The sequence below is a fragment of the Ursus maritimus genome, unplaced genomic scaffold (genome assembly GCF_017311325.1).
Source record: "Ursus maritimus isolate PB19 unplaced genomic scaffold, ASM1731132v1 scaffold_21, whole genome shotgun sequence".
Classification (NCBI taxonomy): Eukaryota; Metazoa; Chordata; class Mammalia; order Carnivora; family Ursidae; genus Ursus; species Ursus maritimus.
The window spans coordinates 51,520,140-51,533,065 of NW_024424564.1; the positions used below are offsets into that span (position 1 = coordinate 51,520,140).

General features: G+C 42.4%; 1 protein-coding gene across 1 annotated transcript in view; it reads right to left on the minus strand.

The window, feature by feature from the left end:
- Positions 1-12,926, minus strand: part of EFCAB6 (EF-hand calcium binding domain 6) — a 217,357-nt gene that overhangs the window by 126,851 nt on the left and 77,580 nt on the right. The gene's annotated exons all lie outside the window — the stretch shown is intronic.

Below are 12,926 nucleotides of genomic sequence, written 5' to 3' on the forward strand. Positions count from 1 at the left end.
GAGTACAGGAGATATGAGGACAGGAGATTCGAGGACAGGAGATATGAGGACAGGAGGTACGAGGACAGGAGATATGAGGACAGGAGGTACGAGGACAGGAGATATGAGGACAGGAGGTACGAGGACAGGAGATATGAGGACAGGAGATGCGAGGGTAGGAGATATGAGGACAGGAGAAGGGCCAAAGAGGAGACTGCAGATGCAGGAAGGGCCACGTGCCCAGGAATGCAGGTACCTCTAGAAGCTGGAAAAGGCAAGAAACAGACTCCCCGTTTCTCCTCTAGGCTTTGTTATCGCAGCAGCTGAAAACTAGTACAGATTGTAAATCTCAGCAAGAATAAGTAACTGGAAAATTGCTCAAGAGCAAACTGGCAAAGTTAATGTGTGGCCCCGTGACTCAGGGCGCAGGGATTTCGGCATGGCAAGATGCCAGCAGGAGCAACCCGATGGGAGCTCGGAAAGACCAGAGTGCAGGTCCCTGCTCCTCCACTCCTAGGACCCACGTGACCTCGGACAAGTTGCTCACTCTTCTGATTCTCTATTTTTCTCATCTACAAAATGAGAATAATACCATCTACTGGGAGGGCTGCTCTAAGGATGAAAGCTACTAGATCAAAAAGCCCCTCCTGCAGTACTGGTCACCAGCAAGCGTTCAACCACATACCCTTCCCTACTGTCCATGTGACTTACACACTAAGATTCATCCGTGCTTCCTTAACAGGGTGGCAAAATGTATTTGGGTTGAGATCCTTAAATAACAGCTACGAGATGCAAAAGTGGGAGACACCAGAAGACAGACTAGCCTGTTTGGATAGCTAAAAGTAGTGGCGTGCGTACACACACACACACACACACACACACACACACACACACACGGTCATGTGGCCATACTGGCCCTTCAGCTCTTCTGAAGGGTTATGCTTTTCCTTGTCCTAGGACCCTCACGCTTGTTGCTTCCTTTGCCAATTCCCACCCTCCCCACCCCACTGCCCATGCTTTACTTAATTCTGCACCTCTTTCAAGCTCAACTTACTCATTACTTTCTCAAGGAAGCCTTCTCTGATTTCCATAACCAGAGCTCTTTGCCCTCTTAGCCTGTCTCATAGCACCATGTCTCCTTCCTTTACAGCACTCATCACTAAGGATGAATAGTATTAGCATTTAACACTTGCACAGGACTTTGATCATGATTGTGATGATAGCACCTGATGCTTGGTAAATGGTTATTACCTCTACTTCTGCTCTCAGCCCCATAGACGTGTTTGTGAGAAAGAGACATGTTGATTGATCGATTTTCATTGCGTATACATGGCAGCATTAATAAGCGCACTGTGACAGTGGTCTAATGCCCTGCTGCTCACATACAGAACAAAGTTTCATCATTTGTTGCCTGCCTGCCTTCCCCACGTTGACCTCGATTTTTATAGTTTGTTAGTACTATCTATTTTCACCTTAAATTTTGGCAAGTTAGAAATTAATTTTCTATAATGGAAACACCGTGCCTACCATTAAAAGTAGAATCAGCTTCATATATTATGTTTAGGAAATTACCTTAGTCTTTGGGGAAAAAAAATCAAATTAGATCTTCACTCCATACAATACACTACAGTACATTCAAAATAGATGAAGAAGTGAAACGTAAACACTAGGACCATTAAAAAAGGCAAATCCAGGTACATATTCACCTGGTATTGGAATAAGAATGGGTTTTTAAGCAACATTTAAGAGGGGGAATCACAAACTTCCCTAGTTAATAGTGTCAACATGAAAAATTTCCATATACCAGAAATACTGAAACAACATTTAAGAGCCAAACAACAGACTAGCAAAGTTATCTATCACAATATGCATAACATATGGGTGATTTTTTTAAAACATTAAGTGCTTGTAAAATTTAATATAAAAAAACCCTAAAACTTAATTTCTTCTTCCAGTGATGGCGGAGTAAGATTCTACTGGACCTGTTCCCCTGCAGGCAAACACAGTAGGCTCTGGGTGTAATATCAAAAGCAGCTGCCTAAAAGCACTACGGAGTAAACAGAAGTGGGCACACTCTGGTAGGGAACCATGCCGAGAGGAGTGGAGTTGTCAGGAGTATTTTCAATGCTCTCAGCCTAGTGCTAGGCAATGCAGCATGAGGCGTAGCAAGGACATCAGTAAAAAAATAATAAATAAATAAAAATAAAAATAAAAAAGTATGTCCTAGAAAACTAGAAGACCAAACCCAGGCAAACCATAACCCTAGAGAGAAAGAGGACATCCTGTAGGAGAAAGAACCAGAGAGGGATCCCCAAATTCTGTCCTGCCACATTTCTGACTGGCTCTGAATCTCACAGGATCAGAACCTACTCAAAATCGTTTGGCTAAATACAAAAGATCCAAACTAAGATCAGAGCTGCTACCCAAGAAACAGAATATGCAGTTTGAGTCCAACCTGTATAACCAACCTGATAACTGCCTGTAAAACAAAAGAAACAACATTCATTGAAAAAATACTAGCAAAATTTATTTTATTTTTTTTTAAGATTTTATTTATTTATTCGACAGAGATAGAGACAGCCAGCGAGAGAGGGAACACAGCAGGGCGAGTGGGAGAGGAAGAAGCAGGCTCATAGCGGAGGAGCCTGATGTGGGGCTCGATCCCGTAACGCCAGGATTACGCCCTGAGCCGAAGGCAGACGCTTAACCGCTGTGCCACCCAGGCGCCCCAATACTAGCAAAATTTAGTCTCGTCACAATTTAATATTCAAAATGTTGAGGAAGGAATCTAAAATTATAGAACATATTGTGGCACCTGGGTAGGGTTGAGTAGCTGACTCTTGATTCCAGCTCAGATCATGATCTCAGGGTCGTGAGATCAAGCCCCACACTGGGCTCTGTGCTCAAAGGGGAGTCTGCTTAAGGATTCTCTCTCGCCCTCTGTCCCTCTCTCTGCTCAGGCATGTGCAAGTGCACACACATACTCTCTCTCAAATAAATAAATAAGTCTTAAAATATAAAAATAATAAAATAAAATTATAGAACATATTTAAAAAACGGAAAATGGGACATTACTAGGGAGAGAAGTCTGACATACATGCAACTGGAATTACATAAGGAGAGGAGAGAGTGAATGGGGCAGAAAAGAATATTTGAAGACAGAAAGGCCAAAATTTCCCCAAATTTCATTAAACATATCCATTTACAGATTGAAGGTGTTCAACAAAAACCAAGTAGAGTGCACATGAAAAAGGCCATTCCAAGGTGCATTACAAAGTCAAATTCGAAGAGTAAATCTTAAATGCAACAAGAGAAAAATTACTCATTACATGCAGAAGGACAAAAATTTAACAGATGACTTCTCACCCAAAATCACAGAAGCCAAAAGAAGTGGACAACATCATGAAATGCTAAAAGAAAAAAGTCACCCAAGAATTTTTTTATCTAAGAATATACCCTTCAAAAATGAAGGATAAATGAAGACATTTCTAAATTAAAGAAAGCTAAATGAATCCACCTTTAGCACACTGGTACCTTAGGAAGGAGTTCTTCAGGCTGAAGGGAAATGATAGCAGATGGAGACCTCACCTCCTCAGAAAAGAATGAAGATATTTGAAAAAATACAAAAGGCTACTTTTATTTGCTTTTTCTTCTTAATTTATTCATAGTTATTTAAAGCAAAAAAGTAATCACATTGTTTTGTGAAGTTTATTACATAGGTAAGTATAACACATACAATACCCACAGTATAAAGGACACAGGGGGCAGAACATAGACCCATATTGCTTACATAGGTTCTACATTTTATGTGAAGGCTGGGGGCAGTAAAGATGTATACTATAATCCCCACGAAAAATTATACAAAGAAGTATAACTAAAAAGACCATAAGAAAATTAAAACTGAATTCTAAAAAGTATTCCGATTATCCAAAAAGAAGAAAAAGAGCAAACAAGCAAAAAAATGGGAGACCCAAATTCAGATATATCAATAATTACCTTAAATATTAATGTACTAAGTACTTCAATTGGATTTTTTAAAAAAGATCCAAATTTATGCTTTCACAAAAAAGGCACATTTATTTATTTTTTTTTTTTAGAGAGTGAGTGAGCACGTGTACAAGTGGTGGGGGGTGGGGGAGGGACAGAGGGAGAGGGAGAGAGAAAATCTAAAGCAGTCTCCACACTTAGTGGAGATCATGACCCGAGCCCAAATCAAGAGTTGGATACTTAGGGGCGCCTGGGTGGCACAGTGGTTAAGCGTCTGCCTTCGGCTCAGGGTGTGATCCCGGCGTTACGGGATTGAGCCCCACATCAGGCTCCTCTGCTATGAGCCTGCTTCTTCCTCTCCCACTCTCCCTGCTTGTGTTCCCTCTCTCACTGGCTGTCTCTATCTCTGTCAAATAAATAAATAAAATCTTAAAAAAAAAAAAAAAAGAGTTGGACACTTAACTAAGTGAGCCACCCAGGCACCCCAAAAGGCACATTTAATATAAAGACATAGATAGGTTGAAAATAAAAGGACACTACCTTAAGTCACACAATCAAGGTCAACCTCAAAGGTGACAAGTCATATTGATACTATACACCCTTGATACGATGTGACAAGAATGATACTTTACCCCCGTTGTCTTCCAAAAACACATTACCCCAGTCTAATCAGTCAAATCCCAGTTGAGGGACATTCTATAAAATATCTGACCAATAATCCTCAAAACTGTCAAGGTCATTAAAAAACAAGGAAAGTCCGAGAAAGCATCAGAACCAAAAGGAACTTAAGGGCATATGACTGCTAAACATAATGTAAATTAAACAACTAAATAAATGGAAAGATATACCATGTCCATGGAGTAGAAAACTGAATATGGTTAAACTGGCAATTCTCTCCATTGTATTCACAATCAAATTCCTAACAGGCTTTTTTTTTTTTTTTAAACATTGAGAAACTGATTCTAAAATGTATAGAAAGGCAAAGACACTAGAATAGTCAAACAATTTTGAAAGAGAAGAACAAGTCTGGAGGACTGCACAACCTAATTTCAAGACTTAACTATTTAGCTACGGTAATCAAGACAGTGTGGTATTGATGTGAGAATAAACCTATAGATTAATGAGGAGACTAGAGTCCAGAAACCCACTCACACTTGTATAGTCAACTGATTTTCAACGAAGGTGCAAAGTAGTTCATCAGAGAAATGATAGCCTTTTCAACAAATGATGCTGGAAAAACTGGATATCTGGACAGAAACAGAGTGAATCTCCACCCTTACCTCACACCATACACAAAAATCGACTAGAAATGGATCTCCCATAAAAATTACCCATAACAAATTTTTAAATAGATAAAACAGATTTCATCAAAATTAAAAAATTTTGTACTTCAAAATACAGAGTTAAGAAAAGAGAAAAGCAAGGCACACTAAGAGTAAATATGTAAAAATATGTAGCTAACAAAGAACTCATATCTAGGATATATAAAGAACTCTTACAAATCAATAACAGGGAAATAAACAATTCAATAAAATAAACAAAAATCTGTACATATACTTTTAAAAAAAAGAATATAATATGAATGGCCAATAATCACAAGAAAATAGGCTTAACATCATTAGTCATCACGAAAATGCAAATTAAAGCAGATTGAAATACCTCTGCACACTACTAGAATGGGTAAAATTAAGAAGCCTGGCAATACCAAGCATTAATGAGGATGTAATCATCTGGAATTCTTACATGTGATTGATGGAACTGCAAAATGGTACAGTTACTTTGGAAAACAGTTTGACAGTGTCTCATAAATTTAAACATACACTCAAACCTACAATCCAGCAATTTTACTACCAGGTATTCACCCAAGAGAAATGGAAACATGTATACACACCAAACTGAAAACAATCCAAATGTCTGTCAACCGGTGAATGGGTCAGCAAATTGTGGTAAACCAATATGGTGGAACACTCCTTGGCAATTAGAAATGTTGGGATATGCAACAAGATGGATGAATCTTAAAAACATGGTAAATGAGGAAAGTAGTCAAACACAAAAGAGTACATCCTGTATGATTCCATTTATGAGAACTCCTAGGAAAGCCAAAACTATGGTGACAATGACAGAGAGCGATCAGTGGTCGCTGGAGCTGAGGGTCAGGGAAGGGGTTGGTTACGAAGGGCCAAGAGTAGAATGATACGGTCATGGAAGTATTCTATATATTGACTATGGCAAGGGTTAGATAAATAGAGACAACTGCGAAACTCATTAAACTACGCTCTTAAGAATGAATTTTATTTTAGTAACATACTGGGGTAAAATGTTTTTAAAACATAGAAGATCATCAAAGGACATGGATGAATAATTATTCACAGAGAAAGTACATAAAACTTTTAAACATGAAAAAGCGTGCAAGCGCAACAGCAACCAAGGACCCACAAATCAACACAACAGTGAGGAACTCTGCTTCCACCTGTCAGATTCGCAAGGATTCAGAAGTGGCAATGTGGAATGCTGGCAAAAAGCCTCTCACGAGCCGCCCTCGTAAGAATAAATTAACACCTTCCTGAAGTGCATTTGAGCAATACGGAATGGAAACTTTAGAAATGTTTAAACTTTTGACTCCAGGGTTAACAAAACATGCCGTGACCATTAAAAATTAATTTCAAAGGCTTTCCAATGACATAAAAAATGCTCCTGCTATAATACCGTGTGAGAAAACAGACCATAATCTATACGTCATATGACCTCAACAATGTTCAGTGTGCATGCAGTGTGCGTACACAAAGAAATTCCAGAAGGAAATATACTAAAATATCAGTAGCGGTTATCTCTGGCTATTACGATGATGGGGAATTTATTTTTTCTCTATGGTTTCCCCTATTTTCCAGTTTGAGCCTGTATAGCTTTTATAATCAACATGAATAAACACAAGAATGAAACGATTTTTGAAAAATAAGCGCCAATTTTGCTAGAAGTCACATGAGTAACCATTATCCGAAGGTCACAAAGATACAGCTGAGTCTTTTAGTCTTAAAAATGTCCCAGGGACTCTCTCTCTCTCTCTCTTTTTTTCCCTCAAGCAGCTCTCCCTCTGGATTTGGATGTTGGGGGCCCAGTACTATTCCCATCCAACTTTCCCAACCCATGAATCCAGGTAGAGCCTTATAGTGGCGCATGACTCCATCTATGGAGAAGGGAAAAGAAAACACGGATTTGTCACATTGTTCCAAAAAGTCTGGATTCCATTCAACCAGTGGTTACTGTCGCAGGAGGCAGCAAAGAGAAACAGGGTGGAGAGACTAAGCCCATGAGCCGGAGGGACCAAGAAGGCTCAGCCAGGAGGAGAGTCATCAGAACTGAAAAGATGGGCAGACCTGCGACAGGTGGGGATGGTGATGGTGAGAGACAAAAGGAGGATGTAACCAGTGTGGGAAATGAACAACCTCACTGGCTGACTCTTCTTCCTCCATCCAATCGCTAATGTTTTTTGTTTTTTGTTTTTTTTTAAAGATTTTATTTATTTATTCAACAGAGATAGAGACAGCCAGCGAGAGAGGGAACACAAGCAGGGGGAGTGGGAGAGGAAGAAGCAGGCTCATAGCGGAGGAGCCTGATGTGGGACTCGATCCCATAACGCCGGAATCACGCCCTGAGCCGAAGGCAGACGCTTAACCGCTGTGCCACCCAGGCGCCCCTCAATCGCTAATGTTAACAACCCCATCTCTCATTTCTCTTCTCTGTCTATATGCACTCTCTTGGCAACCTATTCTGTTCTCTGGCTTTAGATACCATCTATGTTGATCTGTACAAAGTTGATACCCATATGTCTTTCTCTAGCCTGGACTTCTTTTTCTGAGCTTCCGACAGTCTATTCAACATCAATAGTTGGATTTCTAACAGGCATCTCAGACTTAACACGTCCAGTATTAAACTCTTGACTTCTGTCCCCTAATCTGTTTTCCTTCCTCCCATTTTCAAATATGCCAAGTTCCCACTTCCATGAAGGCCTCTTCATGGGTCTGTTGGCCTGGGATGCTCTTCCACAACAAATACAATGTGACTGGTGTGTTCTAAACTTGTGCGACACAGCCGACTTCCTTTCTGCAAGCCTGATGCTTTCATGAAGGGCTCACCTTAAATGCCATCTCCCCGAGAAGTTGTCCCTGATTGCCTCATCTGGGGTAGGTTTGCCCTATGCATCACGATTTAGAATTGGTTTATTTGCTTCTGAGTTAATAATATGTGTTGGTAAGAAAGAGCACATTCAATGATTTTTAGCATCCTCTTCCCCAAGCCCACCAACACTGCATCTCTAAGGATCCTCTGAAAGGAGATTATGGGGGCCCCACCAGAGGCCACAGAGAGAATAGAAGCTATAGGGTCGAGATGTGCAGGTTACCTAAGAGAAACAGTCCAAAGGGCAAATGGACCAAGATAATAAAACTCCACCAGAAAGCCAAATAAACTCTGGAGGAGGGAGGGAAGATGCTGGTCTGAGAAAAGTGCATGGGATACAGGCTCAAGCTGTCCAAGAAACAATAGCCAGGGGCTTGCCAAGTCCCAATCCACACTGCTCCTGCCATGTCCTGGACAAATGCCCCCCCCCATACTGCCAAGGTATGGGCATGCTCTAACGGTAGCTGCAACCTGCCCCTTTCTCTCTTCAAAGATAAGGGCATGCAAGTAACTGCAGGTGGCATTAATTCAGGGACGACTGCTGTACTTTACCAGAAAACAAAATCACTTGCATATTTTAACTTTATTTTTAGTAAATGACACATCACTTGCAACACATTCCACATTGCACAATCCATCATCCCATTCCAGGGTGCCGTGATATGGGAATTCGGAGCTACGCATCCAGAGGAGAGGAAGTGAGGGCCTGAAGTGGTCTGGTGGTGGGGTAGCACGGAGGTGAGCTAAGCACATTGCTCCTATGGCCACCTACGGCAGTGTCATTCTGCAAACAAAATAAGTTTTCAAAATCCCACATATCTCCTCCATGGATACTCATGATGTTGAGTTAACATATTAACAGCCATGAGATGTCCTCATAGTTGGGAGGTGGGAAACTCCTTCTATAGCTACATCTTGGGAGTACTTACCACAATAAGCTAGAGCAGAATCAGGGTGTTTCAGCCCGCAAGAGTTTCTGGCAAGAGCTAACCAAACACAAGGTCCTTAGGAAAGACCAAAGTGCTGCCTGATATTTACAGAATACACAGAAAATTCTAGGTCTGATGGGCAGAAGCCTGACTTGAGTTGTTGAAGTGGCAATTCATGACCTGTTGCTCAGGTCACAGACCAAAACCAATTCATAGACCCAGAGCCCCTTAATTAAGGGGGAATCTGGATACCTTTGAAGAACAACCCTACAATAGAGCCATATGCATATACTGAGAATCTTCCTTCAAACCTTGCCCAGAAGATCCTTCAGCCGTTTACCAAAATGACTACACATGAAGGGAAAGAAAATACCTAGACCACTCAGGGTTATTAGATAGTGGCTCTGAACTAATGATAATCCATGGAGAGCCAAAGTGCCAGCATAGTCTTCCGGGTCACAGTGGAGCCTTATGGAGAAGAGTTGAAGCCCAAGCCCATGTTGTAGCGGGTCTGGTAAGGTTACAGGCTCATCCTGTGGTTACTTCTCCAGGCTCAGAATACGTAATGGAAATAATTATTCTTAGTCACTGCAGAATCCTCACATTTGTTCTTGATTGATCCATGAAATAAGGGGCTATGATGGTAGGAAGGACCAAGTTGAAAACCCAACGCTTTAGCAGAGGGTTTAAAAAGCATACCACCTCCCTGGAGTGCATCAAAGAATAAAAGACAAGGGCAAGAGGTTGACTTCTACCATATTCCATCTAAATCACCATGTCCCAGTGTAAAAGCTACTTGGATATTTGAAAATGCCTGGATTACTGCAAATTTAATCAAGTGATGATGCCAAACTCACCTGCAAATCAACAGGGCGCCTGGTATCGGGTATGTAGCTATAGACATATCAAATGCTAACTTTTCAATTTCCTTTTCAACAGCTTCCCATTACACAGCAGGGAGATCAGTACCCCTCCAAATCTTATCTCAAGACTATGTCAACTTACCTGTGTCAACTCAAGACTATGTCAACTCACTATATCAACACACATAATATAATGTGAAGGAACTCTGATCCAGGCTTGCCCAGAGGGTCCTACAGATATTTACCAAGTAGCTATCCATTGTTTTTTTTTTCCAAAAAGATATTTATTTATTTATTTATTTATTTATTTATTTAGAGTGAGCGAGGAGGGGTAGAGGGAGATGAAGAGAGAGAATCTTAAGCAGATTCCTCACTGAGGGCAGAGCCCAACATGGGGCTTGATCTCATGACCCTGAGATCATGACCTGAGCTGAAATCAAGAGTTGGACGCTCAACTGACTGAGCCACCCAGGCGCCCACCAAGTAGCTACGGATTGTTCTGGTGTGCTGTAACAACCACACTGGCCCCCTGCATGATGATATATTAACTGGATCTACTAAGATGAAATAACAGATATCCCAGAGGCTTCAGAAAGGGACAGAAGATAAACCCCAAGAAATTTAAGGGTCTTCCAGCCTGGTAAAGCTTCTAGAGATCCAGAGGTCTAAGGCATGCTGGAATATTCCCTCTAAAGTGAAAAACCAATTAATTGGCCTTTTGCCACCCACCACAAAAAACGATTCATTAAGCTTGAAGGGTGTCTCTGGATTGTGGAGACAGTTTGTCCTGCTGCTCTGATCTGCTCTGCTGTTCTTAGGTAACACAGCTGTTCTGAGTGGGGCACTGAGTGAGAAAAAGCAATCTGCAAGGCTCAGGCTGTAGTGTAAATTGTTGTCTCTTCACAGGAAAGAAGCACAGCTTGTAAAGATATTTATGTCCCATGTAAGTGCCCACTGAGAGGCATCCACATGGGTTATCAGGAGGAGAGCCGACCCGTCCTGAAGGTGCCGGTCAGTCACTTTGCGCAGGCGACCTGGTGCTTCTTCATGGGCTTCTATACAAAAGTGGTCACGGAGACAGGACTGGACGCTGTGCATTGGTTGGGAATCAGGGACTTCTCGTCACTAAAGCTGAGCTGGCTACTGCCCAGCTAAGTACCCAGGCTGCCAATGGTAGAGGACAACACTGAGCCCTTTTAGGCCCTTTTCTCCAGGTGGGCTTCCCAGTCACCCGGCAAAGATTCCATTGGACCTCTTTCAACATGGAGGGAGCAGTGGTTTGTCTGGATACATATTCTAGATACAAATTTGCCTTGCCTGCCTGAAATACTTCGGCCACTTCCCGTCACCCGTGGACCTCCAGAATGCTTTACATGTCACCAGGATGTCCCGCGCATCACCGAAGTGAACTAAGGGACCCATCTGATGGTGGAGACAGTGTGGTTATAACCGCAGATCCACAGCACATGCTGGTCTCGCCACATATCCCATCACCAGAACGGACTTAATTGAATGGTTGGTACCTTGCTGATGACTCATCTACAATCAGCTGAGAGGAAATCCCCAGGGGTTAGGGTGCTGTTCTACGGGACACAGCGTGCCTTGAGCCAGCTGAGGCAGCCCGATAGAGAGATGACCGTCAAGCACTGAGATCCTGTGAAATGCAGGTTGGGTACCCCTGCAAGTGAGCAACACTGTCCGGCAAGAAGCTGGCAGAGAAAGGAAGGGGGACACACAATGGACACTATAATCATCAGCTCCGATCTCATGACCAGTTACAGTAAGGTGAGTTTAGAAGCTCTTTTGTATGTTGTGTCTTCCTATTCCCCCCACTGCCTTATGGAAAAAGCACTGATTGTAGCTAACACCTTAGATTTCAGAGGGGAGGTGGGACTTTGAGTTTCCTCCTGTTTCGGAAATACAAGGTTTCATCCCCACAGGGGACAGGGGTTTTTCATTCCTGAAAGTGTGCTGAAGCTCAGAATGGTAAACGGCACCGGATGTCCACCCAGATCCATTCTCTGCCCTTCTCTACTCTGCATGGCACCTGGGGGATTGCTTCGACTGGCCCCTGGTGCCCCTGGCTTTCAGTTGGGTTGGACTGTGGGAGGCACCACAGAGGAGAGAAGATGGGCTAGTTATTCCCCCAGCCTCCTCCCTGCTGGGCTGCAGCATGGCCATGGCCATGGCCATGTTCTTCTACCTTAGACCTTATCTGTTCTCCGGTGACCTCCCCCTTAGCTATCTGACTTGCTCCTTTCAGTAACTGCTCCTCTCCTGTCCCTTCAGGCCTAGGAGAGAGAAATGCTTCCCCATTTACTGACTTCATTTAATCCTCCCCTCACGGGAGTAAAGCATCCTTCAATGAACTCATGTCCATATGTTTTCTGCCTGGACTCTGACCAATGTATGTCCAGGTTAAGACGACCATGGTAGGATACAGAACATCTCCCTTACCCCCAAAAGCTCCCTTGTGCTGCCCTCTGGAGTCACATCCTCCTCTGCCCTAGTCCTGACAATTACTGATCTCTCTTCCATTCCATTGTTTTGCCTTTTCCAGAATGTCACATAGATGGAAGAGATCCTAGACGTGTGGGTTAAAGAGGTTTGGACAATAACTGAAAATATACCACTGGGTACTGCTCCTGCACTTAATGTAATTTGGGCTAAATGGCTTATTGCTTCTGCTTGTACAGCTTCTGTTGGGCTGCTCATGTTACCGGGGTGAGTGGGAAAATTCTCAGCAGGAGATGTTGGTGAGCGAGAACCTGCTCGCATGATGGATGAAGGAGCTCCACTGAACACACAAGTCATCACAAGTCACTGCACTGCTTCCATCCTCTCAGCTCTCCCTCAAATCTCACTCTTCATGTTTAAGCACTGATTTCATTTTTAACAGATGTACTTTATATAAAAGGCTAGGCAACATTGAAAAGCACAGCACGTTAGCAATAAAGGTCAAGTTAGCTGTTCAATTAAAGTCTACCATTAC